This window comes from Schistocerca piceifrons, chromosome 1 (genome assembly GCF_021461385.2).
Source record: "Schistocerca piceifrons isolate TAMUIC-IGC-003096 chromosome 1, iqSchPice1.1, whole genome shotgun sequence".
NCBI classification, from domain to species: Eukaryota; Metazoa; Arthropoda; class Insecta; order Orthoptera; family Acrididae; genus Schistocerca; species Schistocerca piceifrons.
This window is the reverse complement of record NC_060138.1, coordinates 1,145,040,815-1,145,051,530: the sequence shown is the minus strand read 5'-3', so window position 1 is coordinate 1,145,051,530 and position 10,716 is coordinate 1,145,040,815.

Here is a 10,716-nt window from a genome sequence, read left to right as displayed (position 1 = left end):
TTTCACACATTTGACTATCAGACTCTGAGCAGTTACTTAGTTAGAAATTTATTTCGTTACTTTCGTGTTCCATCGAACAATTTGCATGATAAACCATAATGATGTCATACATTTCGTTTTACATTCTCACTGCAAATTAATTTGTACATATAGTTACTTTTAAGTTTGTATTATGTGAAAAAGATGTTATATCAGGGATAGTAGCTCCTACCTACGATCTTTTATATATTACTATAACAGAAATTGTCCTACGGAATATAAGTAGTTGTTGAGAAGATGTTTTCTCCGTTTGTTTTCAAATGTTACTTTGATTTATATCATTGGGCAATTGACCAAATATTTTTATTTCAGCCCAGTGCGCCCTTTTTGTGATAAAGGCAACATTAATGTCGAATAATGAATATGGTTTATTTCTCTTCTGGGACTGTATTTATGTTTGTCATTGTTCCATTTAATCTGTCGTGGATTCCTTACAACAGGCTTCATGACTGTGAAGAAGTAGTCAGAATTCCTTAAAGAGATGTCTACAACATGGTATTGGGTGAACACTACATGTCCTTCACACAACAAGTTTAGGTCTACGAGGATTTTGTTTCTTAAAGAAGAATTATCCCAGAACATTATTCCATATTACATTATGGAATGAAAATGTGCAAAATATGTCAACATACTGATTTGTCCCCCCCATGAACCATGGACCTTGCCGTTAGTGGGTAGGCTTGCGTGCCTCAGCGATTCAGATGGCCGTATCGTAGGTGCAACCACAAAGGAGGGGTATCTGTTGAGAGACCAGACAAACATGTGGTTCCTGAAGAGGGGCAGCAGCCTTTTCAGTAGTTGCAGGGGCAACAGTCTGGATGATTGACTGATCTGGCCTTGTAACATTAACCAAAACGACCTTGCTGTGCTGGTACTGCGAACGGGTGAAAGCAAGGAGAAACTACAGCCGTAATTTTTCCCGAGGACATGCAGCTTTACTGTATGATTAAATGATGATGGCGTCCTCTTGGGTAAAATATTCCGGATGTAAAATAGTCCCCCATTCGGATCTCTGGGCGGGGACTACTCAAGAGAACGTCATTATCAGGAGAGAGAAAACTACCATTCTACGGATCGGAGTGTGGAATGTCAGATCCCTTAATCGGGCAGGTAGGTTAGAAAATTTAAAAAGGGAAATGGATAGGCTAAAGTTAGATATAGTGGGAATTAGTGAAGTTCGGTGGCAGGAGGAACAAGACTTTTGGTCAGGTGATTACAGGGTTATAAATACAAAATCAAATAGGGGTAATGCAGGAGTAGGTTTAATAATGAATAAAAAAACAGCATAGTGAACGCATTATTGTGGCCAAGATAGACACAAAGCCCATGCCTACTACAGTAGTACAAGTTTATATGCCAACTAGCTCTGCAGATGATGAAGAAATAGATGAAATGTATGACGAGATAAAAGAAATTATTCAGGTAGTGAAGGGAGACGAAAATTTAATAGTCATGGGTGACTGGAATTTGTCAGTAGGAAAAGGGAGAGAAGGAAACATAGTAGGTGAATATGGATTGGGGGGAAGGAATGAGGGAGGAAGCCGCCATGTAGAATTTTGCAATGAGCGTAACTTAATCATAGCTAACACTTGGTTCAAGAATCATAAAAGAAGGTTGTATACCTGGAATAATCCTGGAGATACTAAAAGGTATCAGATAGATTATATAATGGTAAGGCAGAGATTTAGTAACCAGGTTTTAAATTGTAAGACATTTCCTGGGGCAGATGTGGATTCTGACCACACTCTATTGGTTATGAACTGCAGATTGAAACTGAAGAAACTGCAAAAAGGTGGGAATTTAAGGAGATGGGACCTGGATAAACTGAAAGAACCAGAGGTTGTAGAGAGTTTCAGGGAGAGCATAAGGGAACAATTGACAGGAATGGGGGAAAGAAATACAGTAGAAGAAGAATGGGTAGCTCTGAAGGATGAAGTAGTGAAGACAGCAGACGATCAAGTAGGTAAAAAGACGAGGGCTAGCATAAATCCTTGGGTAACAGAAGAAATACTGAATTTAATTGATGAAAGGAGAAAATATAATAATGCAGTAAATGAAGCAGGCAAAAAGGAATACAAACGTCTCAAAAATGAGATCGACAGGAAGTGCAAAATGGCTAAGCAGGGATGGCTAGAGGACAAATGTAAGGATGTAGAGGCTTGTCTCACTAGGGGTAAGATAGATACTGCTTACAGGAAAATTAAAGAGACCTTTGGAGAGAAGAGAACCACTTGTATGAATATCAAGAGCTCAGATGGCAACCAAGTTCTAAGCAAAGAAGGGAAGGCAGAAAGGTGGAAGGAGTATATAGAGGGTTTATACAAGGGCGATGTACTTGAGGACAATATTATGGAAATGGAAGAGGATGTAGATGAAGACGAAATGGGAGATAAGATACTGCATGAAGAGTTTGACAGAGCACTGAAAGACCTGAGTCGAAACAAGGCCCCGGGAGTAGACAACATTCCATTAGAACTACTGATGGCCTCGGGAGAGCCAGTCATGACAAAACTCTACCATCTGGTGAGCACGATGTATGAGACAGGCGAAATACCTTCAGACTTCAAGAAGAATATAATAATTCCAATCCCAAAGAAAGCAGGTGTTGACAGATGTGAAAATTACCGAACTGTCAGTTTAATAAGTTACAGCTGCAAAATACTAACGCGAATTCTTTACAGACGAATGTAAAAACTGGTAGAAGCCGACCTCGGAGAAGATCAGTTTGGATTCCGTAGAAATGTTGGAACACGTGAGGCAATACTGACCTTACGACTTATCTTAGAAGAAAGATTAAGAAAATGCAAACCTACGTTTCTAGCATTTGTAGACTTAGAGAAAGCTTTTGACAATGTTAACTGGAATACTCTCTTTCAAATTCTAGAGGTGGCAGGGGTAAAATACAGGGAGCGAAAGGTTATTTACAATTTTTACAGAAACTAGATGGCAGTTATAAGAGTCGAGGGGCATGAAAGGGAAGCAGTGGTTGGGAAGGGAGTGATAGGGTTGTAGCCTCTCCCCGATGTTATTCAATTTGTATATTGAGCAACCAGTAAAGCAAACAAAAGAAAAATTCGGAGTAGGTGTCCATGGAGAAGAAATAAAAGCTTTGAGGTACACCGATGACATTGTAATTCTGTCAGAGAAAGCAAAGGATTTGGAAGAGGAGTTGAACGGAATGGACAGTATCTTGAAAGGAGGATAGAAGATGAACATCAACAAAAGGAAAACGAGGATAATGGAATGTAGTCAAGTTAAGTCGGGTAATGCTGAGGGAATTAGATTATGAAATGAGACATTTAAAGTAGTAAAGGAGTTTTGCTATTTAGGGATAAAATAACCGATGATGGTCGAAGTAGAGAGGATATAAAATGTAGACTGGCAATGGCAAGGAAAGCGTTTCTCAAGAAGAGAAATTTGTTAACATCGAGTGTAGATTTAAGTGTCAGGAAGTCGTTTCTGAAAGTATTTGTATGGAGTGTAGCCATGTATGGAAGTGAAACATGGACGATAACTAGTTTGGACAAGAAGAGAATAGAAGCTTTCGAAATGTGGTGCTACAGAAGAATGCTGAAGATAAGGTGGGTAGATCACGTAACTAATGAGGAGGTATTGAATAGGATTGGGGAGAAGAGAAGTTTGTGGCACAACTTGACTAGAAGTAAGGATCGGTTGGTAGGATATGTTTTGAGGCATCGAGGGATCACAAATTTAGCATTGGAGGGCACCGTGGAGGGTAAAAATCGTAGAGGGAGACCAAGAGATGAACACACTAAACAGATTCAGAAGGATGTAGGTTACAGTAGGTACTGGGAGATAAAGAAGCTTGCACAGGATAGAGTAGCATGGAGAGCTGCATCAAACCAGTCTCAGGACTGAAGACCACAACAACAACAACAACTGATTTGTCTCTCACCTAGTCTGCGGTGACCCTAGGTGCAAATCTGACTGAACAAAGTTGGTTCAGGAGTTATAAGATGAGCTTTCTCCAGTTTAATTTCTCATCGATAAGGACATCTAATAATTTCGATGTTTCTACCCTGTTTACTATTTCCTTACATGTGTTATATTTATAAATGGTATAGTACCCCTAAATGTGCTAAACTGAGTATGTTGTGTCTTTTTAAAATAAAGACCACTCGCAGGGAAATCGTTTTTTTTCGGTCATCAGTCCTCTGACTGGCCTCATGCGGCCTTCCACGAATTCCTCTCATCTGCAACCTCTTCATGTCAGCCTATGTCCTCAACCTACGTCCTCAATTATTTGCTGGATGTATTCCAATCTCACTCCCTCTACAGTTTTTTCTCTCTACAGCTCCCTCTAGTACCATGGAAGTCATTCCCTCATGTCTCAACAGATGTCCTATCTTCCTGTCCCTTCTCCTTATCAGTGTTTTCTACATATTCCTTTCCTCTCCGATTATGTGCAGAACCTCTTAATTCCCTAACTTAACAGTACACCTACATTTCAACACTCGTCATTAGCACCCCATCTCAAATGCTATGATTCTCTTATGTTCCGGTTTTCCCACAGTCTACGTTTCACTGCCTTACGTACCAGACGTACATTTTCAGAAGTTTCTTCCTCAAATTAAGGTCAATATTTGATATTAGTAGAGTTGTCCTGGCCAGGAATGCCCTTTTTGCCATTGCTAGTCTGCTTTCGATACCCCCTTGCTCCGTCCGTCATTGGTTGTTTTACTGCCTAGGTAGCAGAATTCCTTAACCTCATTTACTTCGTGACCATCAGTCCTGATGTCAAATTTCCCGCTGTTCTAATTTATACTACTTCTCATTGCGTTCTTTCTTCGATTTATTCACAATCCATACTCTGTACTCATCAGACTGTTCATTCTGTTCAGCAGATCATGTACTTCTTATTCATTTCACTCGGGATAGCAATGTCATCAGTGATTCGTATCATTGATAACCTCTCACCTTGAATTTTAATTCCACTCCTGAACCTCTCTTTTATTTCAATTATTGCTTCCTCGATGTACTGATTGAAATGTGGTAGTAATCCTTTTAACAACTTTGTTTATCATTTCTTCCTTTTCTGTATGCATGCTTGAGCTGATTGCAATACTAGTGTCATCTCCCAAAATAACTACTTCTGTTTGTTGAATACTGGATGACTGTTCCCTTACTTATATAAGGAACAATAGTGGACCTAAGAGTGAGTTGGGTACACCATACATGATTTCTCCCCAGTCAGAATCATGTCCTCAGAGAAAAATTGTAGAATTGCTATGTTCTACTCTCTATATTCTTTTAGTAAGATATATTATCCAGTCGTTGCTTATATCATCAGTCCGAAACAACATATTTTATGTGGGAGAATACTATGATTCATATAGTCAAATTCTTCAGATATGTCACAAAAACAGCAAACAGCACTGTTTTATTATTTTATGCTCCTAAAATCTGGTGAGTAAACATGTAAATGGCATTCTCAGTATAGCAACTCTTCTGAAAATCATACTGTGATTTGATGAGGATATCATTGTTGGTAGGGTTCTATTATACTGCTCTTATACAATATATCCTCTTCTCAAAAATTTTTGAAAATAATGTCAGCAGTGAAACAGTTCAGTAGCTATTGACAGCTCTCTTATCATCTTTCTTAAAAGAGGTTTTACAGTGGCATATTTCAGTCCCTCTGAAGTTGATGAGAGGAATTTATCCAGCTTGCTAGTGAGATTTTCTCTAGGAGTATTCGACCCTAAACTTTCTGCTATACTTATGAAATGAATACATTTGCCACCTGTCACTCATAATTTATAACCCTTCCATTCAGTTCAATGGTCATGTTATCCTGTTCTGTACAAATACTTTTGCCACCTGTGACTCATAATTTATAGCCCTTCCATTCAGGTAAATCGTCATGTTATCCTGTTCTGTGACTGGTTGTCCTGTCACACGTCACCCTACGTTCCATATAGCCTTCAGTCTGTTGATGAAATTACTGAGTTCTCATATTATGTGCATATTCCTTTAATTTTCATAAGCTTTTTCATTAATTCTCGGTTGTTTTTGCAGTGTACAACAGTTGAAGGATTTCTACTTCTTCTTGCCAGAACATGAATTTCATTTTTCATTAGAAGATAGTTTCATCTCTCTAGTGGCCCATGGTTTTTTAAATGGCTGTTTAGTGTCATTTCTGATTAGCTTATGCAGAAAGTTAATTTCGGTTGATCATTTGGCTTTATCATGGAATAGATTAAATTTAATGTTGCCATTTGGCTCATTATAAATTTCATCCCATGTTACTTCAATTGCTCTAAAGAAAATTTGTCCTTCAGTCACTAGTGATTCTGATTTCCACTGAGCTGTATCGATGCTCAAAAGTGATGTCTTATTGATCCTAACTAAACGTGCATCACGTAAGAGAGAGCATGTCTTACTGGGTGAACAGTTATTTTCTTCCTTTGAGCTTCACCAAAGAAAACATAATCAATTAGTGTTCTGTTGTTGGATAGTTAATTTTTGAAACGAAATTGTAGGATATAATATAGTCTCCAGGTCATTTTTTCTGACAGAATCCTTTAGAAAATCTACATTCAGGTCACCAAAGACTATTAACTGCTTCCTGTTGTCTGACATACAGCACATTAAAGTACCCAGACTCCTGATTAATGGTTCAAAATCTTCCAGTATGCATCTATATGCAGTTACAGTTGTACATGAATCAGTTTTCTGTTTCTGAAATTCTATTCTATTTTAATACATGTAACAACTACTTTTTTCTTGTATTAGTTCTGCATGAATAAGCCACCAGAGTGTAAGTTTTTTGTATATAAGTTACCTAACCCTTTAGTTATATTTTTTGATACAGGCACAGGATGTCTATCTTTCCATAGCTCTCTAAATATTCAAAACTCACAAGAAGCTTCTAATTTGTTACTCAGTTCTCTAATATTTTTATGAAATAAGCTAATCTTACTTTTATGTGTATTATTAGGCATTTTGTGGGGCGCCTCTGTTAGTTTGATTTCCTTCAAAATAGGCTGCCTGAATCCTAATTATAACTCACAGAGATCGCTCTCTGACATCAGAAACCACTGGGATATTACTTTGTATGATGGTGCCATCTTTGCACCCATGTATACTGTTGTCAAGAAGTTCAGTCAATCTGTCTTTCCCTAGCAAACAGCCATAGCACTAATATGAGATTTCATTTCAGTCAACGGCACTTCCCACCTCTGCATTCAAATGGTTCAAATGGCTCCAAGAACTATGGAATTAACATCTGAGGTCATCAGTCCCCTACAGTTAGAACTACTTAAGCCTAACTAACCTAAGCACATCACACACATCCATGCCCGGGGCAGGATTCGAACCTGCGACCGTGTTAGCAGAGAAGTTCCGCACTGAAACACCTACAACCGCTCGGCCACAGCGGCCGGCCTCTGTATTCACACAGCTCACAGCAGTGTTAACTCACGGCTGGATATGACGCAGCAGGACCTCCACAATGCTTTTCCTTACACTCGCGAGAGTAGTTGCTACTCCTATTTAATCCAAGTCACTCCTAATGCTTTAATTACCGTTCTTATCCAGGCTCTTCTCTTACCTGCCTATTACAATAACCTGACCCTCTTTGCCAAAACCTTTGCCCAAATGCAGTGTGTTTCATGTCACCTGCTTAATGCTAGCACTTGGCTTCACAATATTTGTGACCTGGTACCCTTCGATTAATTTGACAATTTGACCTGTACCATTTCGCCTATATCCATCCCAGCTATTACCTAGCAGTAAGCCTTTATTATCCCTACTGTTCTTGATACTGACCTACATTGAGTAGATGAAGAACTCTTCCAATTTGCCCATTGCTTGGTACCTTTACCCAGTCCTCAAGCTTTATTTTGCTCTTTAACCTATCTTGTACAAATTTCGCGCCATCTGCTTGGGCCTGAAGACCACCAATCTTTGCCTCCTGTACAGCGATTCTCTTCTCTTTTTTGAGAGTCTACAGTTTCATGTGAAAGCGTCTTTGAGATACCCATTAATCTCTATCCTAAAATCACTCCAGTGAAATTAGAAGCACAGTCTGCAGATACCACTCCTTCTCTGAGTATTACCAATAATTTTCGTAAGCTACAACACAGATTGCACGCTTAAAAATAGAATGAAATCACTGACTACACTTTACACTACATGAGTTTTTATAATTTATTAACAGCGTGTTAGCCTTCGGATGTACGATATAACGAAAAAAGTATTTATTTCCTCTATCAGCAAGGCCTTTGCGCTCCCTTATACGCAGTATTTGTTAATTATTCACAGTACGATGTAATTTTACTGTAGACAAACTGTATATAAAAAAATGAATAGTGTAAAAGTTTCTAAATCAAACAACTTAAGACTTACGCTTTTTTTTCCTGAAATATAAACTTAGTAATGAATGGACACGCAAAAATTAAATTGTAGTAAAAAAAAAAAAGAACGAACAATTCAATGGGATTCTCTACATTAACCGTGCCAAAACGTAAATGAAAGTGTGATGACAACCGGATCTTACGATCTTTACGCGTTTTGTGGACTAATTGGTAAAGGAAAGTAATGCCTTTAGTAGTAAACATAAAAACGCACTAATAAACGTATTTATGATTAATTTAAGGAGTTGGGACCTGGATAAACTGAAAGAATCAGAGGTTGTACAGAGTTTCAGGGAGAGCCTAAGGGAACAATTGACAAGAATGGGGGAAAGAAATACAGTAGGATAAGAATGGGTAGCTTTGAGGGATGAAGTAGTGAAGGCAGCAGAGGATCAAGTAGGTAAAAAGACGAGGGCTAGCATAAATCCTTGGGTAACAGAAGAAATATTGAATTTAATTGATGAAAGGAGAAAATATAAAAATGCAGCAAATGAAGCAGGCAAAAAGGAATACAAACGTCTCAAAAATGAGATCGACAGGAAGTGCAAAATGGCTAAGCAGGAATAGCTAGAGGACAAATGTAAGGATGTAGAGACTTATCTCACTAGGGGTAAAATAGATACTGCCTACAGGAAAATTAAAGAGACCTTTGGAGAAAAGAGAACCACTTGTATGAATATCAAGAGCTCAGATGGAAACCCAGTTCTAGGCAAAGAAGGGAAACAGAAGGTGGAAGGAGTGTATAGAGAGACTACACAAGGGCGATGTACTTGAGGACAATATTTTCGAAATGGAAGTGGATGTAGATGAAGATGAAATGGGAGATATGACACTGCGTGAAGAGTTTGACAGAGCACTGAAAGACCTGAGTCGAAACAAAGCCCCTGGAGTAGACAACATTCCATTAGAACTACTGACAGCCTTGGGAGAGCCAGTCCTGACAAAACTCTACCATTTGGCGAGAAAGATGTATGAGACAGGCGAAATACCTTCAGACTTCAAGAAAAATATAATAATTCCAAATCTAAAGAAAGAATATGTTGACAGATGTGAAAATTACCGAACTATTGTTTTAATAAGTCGTAGCTGCAAAACACTAACACGAATTCTTTACAGATTACTGGAAAAACTAGTAGAAGCCGACCTCGGGGAAGATCAGTTTGGATTCCGTAGAAATATCGGAACACGTGAGCCATTTGAACCATTTTTTTGAACATAGGTCTTCACGGGATATCAACCCAAGTAACTAAAATCGTTGGTACTCATCTTCATTTCGACATGCCACACAGTGTATCTGCGCTAGAACGTGTCTGACCCCAACAGATGTCAACTCCAAACACCTGCTGAACTTCTGCCTACGATTAGCGACACATGCAATTCTACGAAATTATGCTGAGCACCCCTCTCGCGCAGCTGTAGCAAACAACTCTGTAGCTTCCATGCTAAATTCAAAAGTAAACCATCAAAATCGACCAACACATAGTACAACTTTGGTTTTTGACACTCCATTAACTATTAGAATCAGATGTCGGGTATTTCGTGAAGGGGTCATCTGTTCGCCAGTGTTGCATCATCTCTGGAGTCTGCGCTGTACAGTGGGTGATTTCTGCTACGTCTTGCGTTTCACAATGGACAAGGTACAAGGATGGCGCATCTAGAACATGCTCACATCCATACAGTAAACTACTTACACGTATAATTGCGATCATACCACAGCGGTTTTTCGCACACGAATGTCAAAGAATTTCTCATATGTGCTTGACACAGCACAACGGATGGAGATGAAACATCACAGACCTGTTGACAAGAGAAAGGGAAACTGGGATGAGCATCACACTCACGGTCTGACTGGACAACGAAGTGACAGTAAATGGGGCATATCTCTTTTGAACCCAATTCTAAATTAATAAGACACGTGTGTGCCAACCATCTTACCTCAGTACTAGCTGTTCTTTCTCAATCACAACACAATAAATACGCCACATCGTGGTTCTGATTCATTAATAAGATGGGGCTGGTGCGTTTACAACAGGTGTCTCGGTTTTCTTTTGGTGTAATTTTGGGACAGACAGACCGTAACGCTTTTACATATCATAATTGCTTTTTACTGGCAAGTCTAACTGAAATGAATCTTCTCTTTTTCTTAATGAACAAAACTCAACGTAGTCACGTGTTATAGCGGTTCTCCAACTCTACAGGCTCTTAGGTTCGTTCAACCGACTGACCCTGGGTGCTTCGAGATGTTCTCACCAAATTAGGGATAAGCCACTCAAAACGGCGCCTTAGTATGAGTTCGCGA